The sequence below is a fragment of the Bufo bufo genome, chromosome 4 (assembly GCF_905171765.1).
Source record: "Bufo bufo chromosome 4, aBufBuf1.1, whole genome shotgun sequence".
In the NCBI taxonomy this organism is placed as follows: Eukaryota; Metazoa; Chordata; class Amphibia; order Anura; family Bufonidae; genus Bufo; species Bufo bufo.
The window spans coordinates 173,079,558-173,090,641 of record NC_053392.1 but is presented as its reverse complement, the minus strand read 5'-3'; the positions used below and the strand labels follow the sequence as shown (position 1 = coordinate 173,090,641).

The window sequence follows — 11,084 nt, the reverse complement described above, 5'->3', positions numbered from 1 at the left end:
TCCGACCGCCTGCTCCAACAAGAAAAAGCCGTCAACGAGTATTTGTATGACCGGGGTGCTAGGACAGCCTCTGTGGAGCTGGGAATTTTTTTGCCACGTTACAGGACGCTCATGCGCAATGCCTGTAGGCTCATGCGTCCTTTTGAGGAGGTGACAAACCTAGTCAGTCGCACCGAAGGCACCATCAGCGACATCATCCCATTTGTTTTGTTCCTGGAGCGTGCCCTGCGAAGAGTTGCTGGATCAGGCCGTAGATGAGCGTGAAGAGGAAGAGTTGTGGTCACCATCACCACCAGAAACAACCTTATCAGCTTGCTGGACCTGCGGCAACGCTGGAACATGAGTCTGAGGAAGAGGAGTCAGAGGAGGAATGTGGCTTTGAGGAGGAGGAGGAAGACCAACCACAGCAGGCATCCCAGGGTGCTCGTTGTCACCTATCTGGTACCCGTGGTGTTGTACGTGGCTGGGGGAAGAACATACCTTCAGTGAGATCACTGAGGACGAGGAACGGGACATGAGTAGCTTGGCATCCAACCTTGTGCAAATGGGGTCTTTCATGCTGTCGTGCCTGTTGAGGGACCCTCGTATAAAAAGGCTAAAGGAGAACGACCTGTACTGGGTGGCCACGCTACTAGACCCCCGGTATAAACAGAAAGTGCCTGAAATGTTACCGAATTACCGCAAGTCGGAAAGGATGCAGCAGTTCCAAAATAAATTAAAAAGTATGCTTTACACAGCGTATAAGGGTGATGTCATAGCACAACGGGAATCTAACAGGGGAAGAGGTGAAAGTAATCCTCCTCCTACCATGACCACGCCGGCAAGGACAGGACGCTTTACAGATGTGTTGTTGATGGAGGACATGCAGAGCTTTTTAAGTCCTACGCATCGCCACAGCCCTTCGGGGTCCACCCTCAGAGAACGACTCGACCGACAGGTATCAGACTACCTCGCCTTAACTGCAGATATCGACACTCTGAGGAGCGATGAACCCCTTGACTACTGGGTGTGCAGGCTTGACCTGTGGCATGAGCTATCCCAATTTGCGATAGAACTTCTGGCCTGCCCCGCTTCAAGTGTCCTGTCAGAAAGGACCTTTAGTGCAGCAGGAGGTATTGTCACTGAGAAGAGAAGTCGCCTAGGTCAAAAAAGTCTATATTACCTCACCTTTATTAAGATGAATGAGGCATGGATCCCGAAGGGACTGACAGTGGGCGATACATTACACTAAAAAAGGCCTGATGAGATGAGCTGCCTTGGGCTAAAAATGGTCCACACGCTGCTGTATTTTTTCTCTGAATGCCGGATGACTTGCGTGACTTATCCGCCACCAACTAGGGTTCAAGCCGCAATGTTTTAGGGCACTTTCTGCCTGGGAAACATCAGCAGCGGCTGCAACAATACCTAATTTTTCAGGCATGTGTACATGCCAAATTTTTCTGGCCTCTGGTGCTGCACTGTGGCTGCAAAAACAAAACAAAAATAAAGGCACATACATGAGTCAATTTCCCTTCGTGATCGTTACCTTGATGTGGTGAAGGGGCTTGAGTATCACAATGAAGCAACCACCTCTATGAGTGTGTTGGCAATGGCAATGTTGGCACACCCCAGATGATAAGGTCGTTGCTTCATTGTGAACAGACCAAAAGCGATCGGCTGGATAATTTTGCATAGAAAAAACATGAATTTTCTTTGTGATCATCTAAGGTGATCATTAAAGCCTACTAGGCCAACAATGGGCCCACACTGCAGAATCATTGTTTTCTGGGTCACTTAACTGTCACTGAACTACCTCAGCACGACCATAGGCTTTGAAAAACCCCCATCACCTGCAATCTCCCAAACGTGCGCACGAGCACAGTCATCACTACACCAAGATAGACGCATAGAGGAATAAAATTTATGTAATTCGTGTATCAACTATTGACAACTCTTTGCGGTTCTCTAAAATCTATTCCATACATGTCCCCTGATAGGGGACATAACAGGGATTAAACTGATAGGAATAGTACTACTTAACACACCACTCCTATCTGGTGGAACAGTACATTGCACGGCGCACGCGCAGTGCCCCAAATTGGAAGTAGGAGGACCGACCAAGCATCTTTTTCCATCTCCCGGTTTCTAAAATCTATTTCATACACCGGCCCCTGATAGGGGACGTAACAGGGATTAAACTGATAGGAATAGTACTACTTAACACACCTAATTATTATAATAATAATAATAATAATAATAATAATAGGGGACATAACAGGGATTAAACTGATAGGAATAGTACTACTTAAACACACCTCTCATATCTGGTGGCACAGTACATTGCACGGCGCACGCGCAGTGCCCCAAATTGGAAGTAAGAGGACCGACCAAGCATCTTTTTCCATCTCCCGGTTCCTAAAATCTATTCCATACACGTCCCCTGATAGGGGACGTAACAGGGATTAAACTGATAGGAATAGTACTACTTAAACACACCACTCATATCTGGTGGCACAGTACATTGCACGGCGCACGCGCCGTGCCCCATATTGGAAGTGGGAGGACCGACCAAGCATCTTTTTCCATCTCCCGGTTCCTAAAATCTATTCCATACACGTCCCCTGATAGGGGACGTAACAGGGATTAAACTGATAGGAATAGTACTACTTAAACACACCACTGATATTGGGATTGCAAAGTACATTACACGGCGCACGCGCAGTGCCGCAAATTGAAAGTAAGAGGACCAACCAAGTATCTTTTTCCATCTCCCGGTTCCTAAAATCTATTCCATACACCGGCCCCTGATAGGGGACAAAACAGAGATTAAACTGTTAAGAACAGATTTTTTTTAGTTTAAAAAAAAAAGAGGACAGCCTCTGCGGAGCTGGGTATTTTTGGGCCGCGTTACTGAACGCTCATGCACAATGGCTGTAGGCTCATGCGTCCTTTTGCGGAGGTGGCAAACCTGGTCAGTCAAACCCAAGGCAACATCATCGACCTCATCCCATATGCGTTTTTTCTGGAGCGTGCCCTGCGAAGAGTGCTGGATCAGGCCGTAGATGAGCATGAAGAGGAAGAGTTGTGGTCACCATCACCACCAGAAGCAGCCTTGTCCATCGATTGCTGGACCTGCGGCAACGCAGAGAGAGGAGTCAGAGGAGGAAGGTGGCTTTGAGGAGGTGGAAAACCAACCACAGCAGGCATCCCAGGGGGCTTGTTGTCACCTTTCGGGGACCCTTGGTGTTGTACGTGGCTGGGTGGAGGAAGAGACCTTCAATGACGTCAGTGAGGACAAGGAACGGTACATGGCTAGCTTGGTATCCAACCTTGTGCAAATGGGGAGTTTGCGGTTGTGCAAATGGACTGTTTGCGGTGCATTAAACGGGGAGTTTGGTCTGTCACTGTGAAGCGTGCGTAACCCTTACACTACCTGATCGATACCTGATGTTTTAAAGCACGTTATTCCAAACAATTTAGGAATGTTAGGTGATGTATGCCCTTTATGGATTAAAACCCGACTCTGCGTCAACTACGTAATTTTCCATGGGAGTTTTGCCATGGATCCCCCTCCGGCATGCCACAGTCCAGGTGTTAGTCCCCTTGAAACAACTTTTCCATCACTATTGTGGCCAGAAAGAGTCCCTGTGGGTTTTAAAATCCGCCTGCCTATTGAAGTCTATGGCGGTTCGCCCGATTCGCAAAAATTTGCGTTCTCCGTTCGCAAAATTTTATGTTCGCGACATCCCTAGTCGCCAGCTGATTCCACATCGATGTCAACAGAACCTGTTCTATTAAATGTGTATACAAGTAGAGCCCCCGTGACATAGTGGAGACGGTGTTAGTTGTAAGTTTGTGTTGACGTCACTGATTAATTTGCCCTTCCTCTGATCCGTCAGAACAAAAACCCACAAAAAACGAATGCTGTGGAGCATACACCTTCAATCGGTCAGCATTTGCTCAATATTCCATCACTATTGCTAAAGCCAAAACACAAAACAGGAATGGATGTAAAACAGAGATGACATTTGAATGGAATATTTGCATGTCTTCTGTGTTTTGTACCCACTCCTGCTTTTGGCTACCAAATCATAAGCCAATTCTGATGGGACCATATAGGCCTTACAGCTGCTACACAGACAGGAACCATTGTGCATTTAATTTTTCCTTCCTTCTGACAGATCAGAAGAAAGGTCAAATAAATGATGTCAGTGTAGCAGATTGCATTTGGCTACAATGAATGTTTAGTGTAGTGGATTGCATTTGGCTACAATGGATGTTTCAACTAAACTGTTGATTGGATTTGCAATGTTATGTTTAATTCCCTATCCTTCATTACTTGTAAGACAAAAAGTAATCAGTAACCTGCTGAACATTCATCTGGTTGTGCAGTAGAAACACAATGGGAACAATGTATGTTTCAACTGGACTGTTGATTAAATTACTTCTCAGGCTTAGGGGAAGGTATGTGTGGGCTGTAACCAGTCTGTGATTGAAGAATGGATAATTTTCTGTAGGGGTCTCCCTTGCATGGGAGATTGGCATAAAAGTAGGGTATGTGGCATTAAACAGTGTCCTTCTCCTGATACTCTGTGTCGTCCAGTTATTGGGAAGAGTGATGGTATATTTGTGGATGGTTTTATTTACTACTGATGCTGTGCTTCCTATGCTAATAACCTGATCCTGAAGTAACCCTTGGAATACCGGCAGAGAAAGCCTATTTCCACTAGCGCTCTGCTACAGTGAACCAGACCAAAATCCAAAATAGTGGACCAGTCATGAAGTGGGGAGGGTGGAAACAGCATGAGAAGTACACAGAGTGGCAAGATGAAATAGTGTGGAAATGACAGCAGCAAGAGGACACCACAGAGTGGCAAGGTGACATAGTGTGGAGATGGCAGCAGCATGAGAACACCGCAGAGTGGCAAGGTCACATAGTGTGGAGATGGCAGCAGCATGAGGACACCACAGAGTGGCAAGGTGACATAGTGTGGAGATGGCAGCAGCAGGAGGAGACCACAGAGTGGCAAGGGGACATAGTGTGGACATGGCAGCAGCATAAGGAGACCACAGAGTGGCAAGGTGACATAGTTTGGAGGTGGCAGCAGCATCGGGTGGCCACAGAGTGGTAAGGTGACATAGTGTGGAGATGGCAGTAGCAGCAGCAGCATCAGGAGGATACCACAGAGTGGCAAGGTAACATAGTCTGAAGATGCCAGCAGTGACCCGGTAACAGAGTGGGGCGGTGGGTGGCAATACCAGTACCAGCTGATGAAGGTGGGTGAAATAAGGAGCACTTGGCATCAGATGTGTGGCATCAGGTGGGTTGCAGCATCAAAGTAGTAGCTGAGGCAGGTAATAAGAAGAAACAGGTCTATTGTATCAAAGTGTTGGTGTGGCACCATTAATGATCTGGTCTGATGCATCAGGAATTGGTGGTTGGAAATCATGGCTGATCCACGCCTGATTCATTTTGACAAAGGTCCGTCTCTCCACATTTTGGGTAGACAGGTGAGTTCTCCTTGGGGTAACTATGGCCCCCGCCACACTAAACACCCTCTCTGATACCACACTACTGGCCAGGCAGAACAGCTTTTTCCAGTTTGGCTACCCAGTAGTCCAGCAGATCTTCAATGTGGGGTGGCAGAGTGCAGAGTGATGAGTGCTGTCCAAGTATGCCACCACCTGCTGGTTCAGGTCCTGCTCCAGGTCTACCTGCTGCTGCTGCTGCTGGTGAGTAGTTTCTTCACTATGCGGGTGAAGAAAGCTACTCGTCAGTGAGTGTAGACTCAGGCTGCTGATTATGGAACTGGTGCTGCTTCTGCCACCACACCCCTCCCCAGCAGCCATGACAGTGGAATATGAACACAGACTGCCCCCCCGTTCAGACCTGCGAGAGGATGGACGATGGCGCAGATAGGCAGCGGCCAACTGACTACATAGGATGTCTCTATAGTAGTTCAGTTTGTCCTCCCTCTTGGTGGGTGTAAAAAAGGCCCCCATTCTGGACCGGTAGCAAGTGTCCAACAAAGTGGAGAGCCAGAAGTCATCCCTCTGCTGAAAGGTGACAATTCGGCTGTCACTACGCAAGCAAGTGAGCATGCATCGTGACATTTGTGCAAGTGACTCGGAGGGACTCCCTGCCTCCATCTCCACTGCATACTGCCACGTTGTGTCCAGGTCCTCTGTCTCGTCTTCCTCATCGCCCTGTAGCTCCTCTGGCTGCTCCTGCTCCTCCTGTCCTGTCACCGAGTAGAAAAAACACCCATTGCCTGTGCTCCAATATCCTCCTCCCCCTCCTCCTCCTCTTCCAGTTCAGCCCCCAGGTGTCCGTGAGAACGAGGCACCACGTCTCCTATCCCCTGACCAACCATTGCTACCAGCATCTGTTTCAGGACATAAAGCAGTGGAATGACGTTGTTCATCCTGTAGTCCTGGCGACTGACAAATAACGTGGCGTCCTCAAAGTTCCTGAACAAACGGCAGGTGTCATGCATGAGCTGCCACTGGCTGACATCGAAGTTACACAGTGGAGTACTCCTATCCGCTTGCATCATCAAGAAATTGTTGATGGCCTTTCTCTGTTCGTATAGTCGGTCCAACATATGGAGGGTGGAATTACAACGGGTGGAAACGTCGCATATTAGCCTATTTTGGGGAATGCCGTTCTGCGGCTGCAGCTCAAGGAGGGTGTGCTTTGCGGTATAGGAGTGGCTGAAGTGCATGCAAAGTTTCCTGCCCATTTTTAGGATGTTTTGCCGATGGGTGGAAGACTTCAGGAACCACTTGACAACCAGATTGAACACGTGTACCATGCAGGGCGCATGGCTCAGCCTTCCTTGACGCAGAGCCAACACCATGTTCTTCCCATTGTCGGTCAGCATGGTTCCGATTTTGAGTTGTCGCGGAGAAAGCCAGGATTCGATTTCTTGGAGGCGGAAGTGGCATGACCTGTCCAAGTTGCTGGTGTGGCTCTGCAGGAGCCACATTCACCCAGTGGGCTATAAAGGACAGATATTGTCCCTGCCTGTAGTTACAGCTCCACATGTCGATGCTGCCATGCACTTTGGAAGACTTGCCCACCTTCTGTTCTACATGTGTTTGCAGGGCTGGTACTGCCTTTTTCGCAAAGAAATGATGGCTTGGGACTCTCCACCTCGGCTCGGCACACCTTTCTGAAAGGTGCAGAGTCCACAACTTGGAAATGGAGGAACTGAAGCACCAGCAACTTAGACAGGAGCACGTTTAGCTTCTGCGCCGTTGGATGTGTGAAAGCATACTGTTGTCTCTTGGCAATCGCTTTGGTGATCGATTGCTGACGGAATGACTGACAAGGAGTAGGAGCAGGAGCATCTGGACCAGCAGAAGATGGGATTGACAGAAAGCTCCTTTCGGCTGAGGTGGTGAAGCCTTGACTGGCTGAAACTGGGTGCGTTCAACTGGGTGATGTAGCGGTAGCTGCGGCAGGCTGGACCACCACCACCACATCGGAGCCACTGTTCTCCCAGCCACTTTATGGTGACTCTGCTTATGTGAACGCAGGGCCGTTAGCACTCTGCCCAAGCTTCACCTTCTGCCCACATATTCTACATATGGCCATGTTAACCTTCTCTGGCGGCTTCACAAAAAACTGCCACACTGCCGAGTACCTGATTTTTCCCCCAACACTACTCACTGGCTAACTGCTACTGCTGCTGCTTCCTTTCCAGGCAGGTAGGATGCTGCAAAGCGGGTGGTCTACCCCGTGCCCGTTTGTCTCCCGACCTCCCTCTGCTGCCACCCTGCTGACTTCCGGCCACGCTAGCAACTTGCTGGCTCAGCCGCTGCCTGACGGGCAAGCTGCCACCCTCTTCTCCTGATGATGACGAAGCCCATTCTTCACCCGGCTCCCAAGTGCAATCGGCTTCATCATCATCAATTAGTGTTTGCACATCACTGATGTCCTCCTCAAAGGTCTATGGGTCAGGAGCCTGACCACTCGCAACACAAGCTCCGCCTTGACCAGAAAAAAAGTAAATATTGAAGTGCGTATATATATTTCTTGAAGTACTGAAATACGCCCCTATACACTTTCACCAGAAATCACTGCAGCAGTGCACTGAGAATACATTTTGCTTGTTGGACTGAATTAGGCCACTATACGCTTTGACCAGAAAAAAGTTTGAGTGAAGTGCTTATATATATTTCTTTCAGTAATGAAATATGCCACTATACGCTTTCACCAGAAATATCTGCAGCAGTGAACTGAGAATATATATTTCTTGTTGGACTGAAATCGGTCACTTTACGCTTTAACCAGAAAACAATTAAATAGTGAAGTGCGTATATATTTTTATGGTAGTACTGAAATACGCCCCAATACGTTTTCACCAGAAAACAATTAAATAGTGCAGTGGTAAATATTTTTCTTATTTTACTGAAATATGCCCCTATACGCTTTCACCAGAAATAACTGCAACAGTGCTGTGAGTATATATTTGTCTTTTTTTAATGAAATACCACCCTATATCCTTTCAACAGAAATAACTGCAATAGTGCAGTGCGTATATATTTTTCTTATTTTACTGAAATACGCCCCTATATGCTTTCAGCAGAAATAACTGCAACAGAGCAGTGTGTATATAATTTTCTTTTTTTACTGTAATACACCCCTATATACTTTTACCAGAAATTACTGTAACAGTGCAGTGCGTATATATTTTTCATGTTGTACTGTAATACGCCCCTATACACTTTCAACAGAAAAAACTGCAACAGTGCAGTGCGTATATATTTTTCTTGTCGTACTGCATAAGGTACTAAGATATAAGCCACTAAAGGCTTTCCAACATAACACTTGCAGCCCAATAACAAAAAGCTGGAATGACAGAGCTGTATAATGACTATTTGGATCCCCAAATATTTGTTCCATGCACTTGTAAATCACTTTCCTATCAATGTCCCTAGCCCCTTCTGATGTCTCTCCCTGCACTAAAATGCTGTAAAACTATTACTCCCTATCCTTTCCCTGCACTTATAAATCCTTTTTTCAGTTTTTTAAACATAGAGGTTTTTCCAATAACTGTCCCTAGCGCCTTCACACGTCTGTTTCTGCACTCTGAACGCTGGAAGGCATGTCAATCTGGGTAATCCGGCCTTCTCAGAGTTCCATGCCCCATGTCCTCAGTCTTCACACGTGTAGCCGCCATTTTAGGAAAATTGTGATTCGTTACCACGAAGTGCGAATAAATTTGCATTCGTTGCGAATCAAATTTTTCCTGAAATTCTAAACGAATTCCACTTCATCGGCTTCGATTCGCTCATCTCTAGTTGCCACCCTGCTGACTCCCAGCCACGCTAGCAACTTGCTGGCTCCACCGCTGCCTCACGGGCAACTTCCACCCTCTTCTCCCAATGATGATGAAGCCCCTAATTCACCCGCCGATCAGCTGCATTATCATCATTGAGTACTGCCTGCACGTCACTGATGTCCTCATCAACCATCTCTGACCGCTCGCAACACCAGCTCCCAAGATACTCCCCTCATCACTACTTGCCTGGCTACCGGAGGAAGCGGCGGATGTCTCCTCCACATCTTGGCTGGCCAGTAGCTGCTGACTGTAGTCTAGTAGCTCATCCTAGCTGTATAGTGGAGCTGAGCCCACAGCATATAATACTTCTCTGGCTGAGGAAACAGAAATGGACAGAGGCAGGTTGAGGACAGGTGAGGGCACAGGGCCTACTCCTGGGCCATGCCAACTAAGGGTTGTGCCTGATGAACCCACGACTCTTGGCTGGGAGTCTGATGTAACTTAGGACGAAGTTGATGACCGAGACAACCATTCAAGAACTGCTGGGTTGCTGGTCAAGACACGAATGCTAGATGACACCGGAGCTCAGGCCTCTCGCTGAAACTTCTGTTGCCACGCCCCCCTTACTCTGATGCGTTCTGTGCCTGCGCCAGAAACATTTAGGCCTTTGCTACTCCCCTGTTCAGGGCCTGGCACTTCTCTGTATGACATACTGTTAGATCAAATACTCTACACTAATACACACCAAAGAAGGCTTTAGAACATATAACTGCACCGCTGAACGGCAAATAGGCCCTTACTTTTTTCCACTTATACAAGCCACAAAAGGATTTAGAACATATAACTGCACCGCTGAACGGCAAATATATTTTTTTTTGCCACTAATACACGCCAAAAGGGTTTTAGAACTTATAACTGCACTGCTGAACGGCAAATAATATATATTTTTGTGCCACTAATACACGCCAAAAAGGGCTTTAGAACATATAACTGCACCGCAGAACGGCAAATAATATATATTTTTTTGCCACAAATACACGCCAAAAAGGGCTGTAATTTTCTCACTTCACCACACAATGGCTATTAAGCCCTTTTTCCCAATAATACAAGCCAAAAAATGCTTTAGAAAATATTACTGCACAGCACAAGGGCAAATAAGACATAGAAAATTTTCCTTGTAATGGACCCTGTTAATTGCTCTATCAAATAGCACTTGCACCCTAATAGCAAGAACGGTTTGTTGGAATTACAGAGCTGTATAATGGCAATTTAAATCCCCAGTCAGTGCAGCAAGGTGTAATAGGTTTGTTCCTACTACCCCTCTGTAAACTCCCCTACTAAACCCTGTTCTGCTTCAATACTGTGGATTGATTCCTCCCTATCCTTTCCCTGAATTTCTATACAACAAAATAAAAGTTTTAAAGTATTTTTAACCACTGTCCCTAGCGCCTGCTAACGTCTCTCCCTGCACTAAGTACACTGGAAAATGTCTGAATTAAAGATGGCTGAGGCTATTTATAGGGCTGTAACATCACAGGGCTGGCTGGCTGCTGATTGGCTGCATGCATGGCATTTTGGGTGATCCCTCGTTCCCTGAGTTCCTTGCTCCATGTCCTAAAATGTGCAGCAGCCATTTTAGGAAAAAATGTAATTCGATACCACGTGAGGAAATTCTGAATCGGTGCGAATAAAATTTTTCCTGAAATTCGGATCGAATTCCACTTCGTCAACTTCAATTCGCTCATCTCTAGTTGGGTGGACAATATGCATATTATTGCTGTTCTTTCCGGCAATCTCCTGCAGGTTATTTGACAG

The 11,084-nt window shown here is 46.9% G+C and overlaps 1 pseudogene; it reads right to left on the bottom strand.

The window, feature by feature from the left end:
- Positions 1 to 2,672: 2,672 nt before the first annotated feature.
- LOC121000093 lies at positions 2,673 to 2,852 on the bottom strand (annotated as a pseudogene).
- Between the last annotated feature and the right edge of the window lie 8,232 nt (positions 2,853 to 11,084).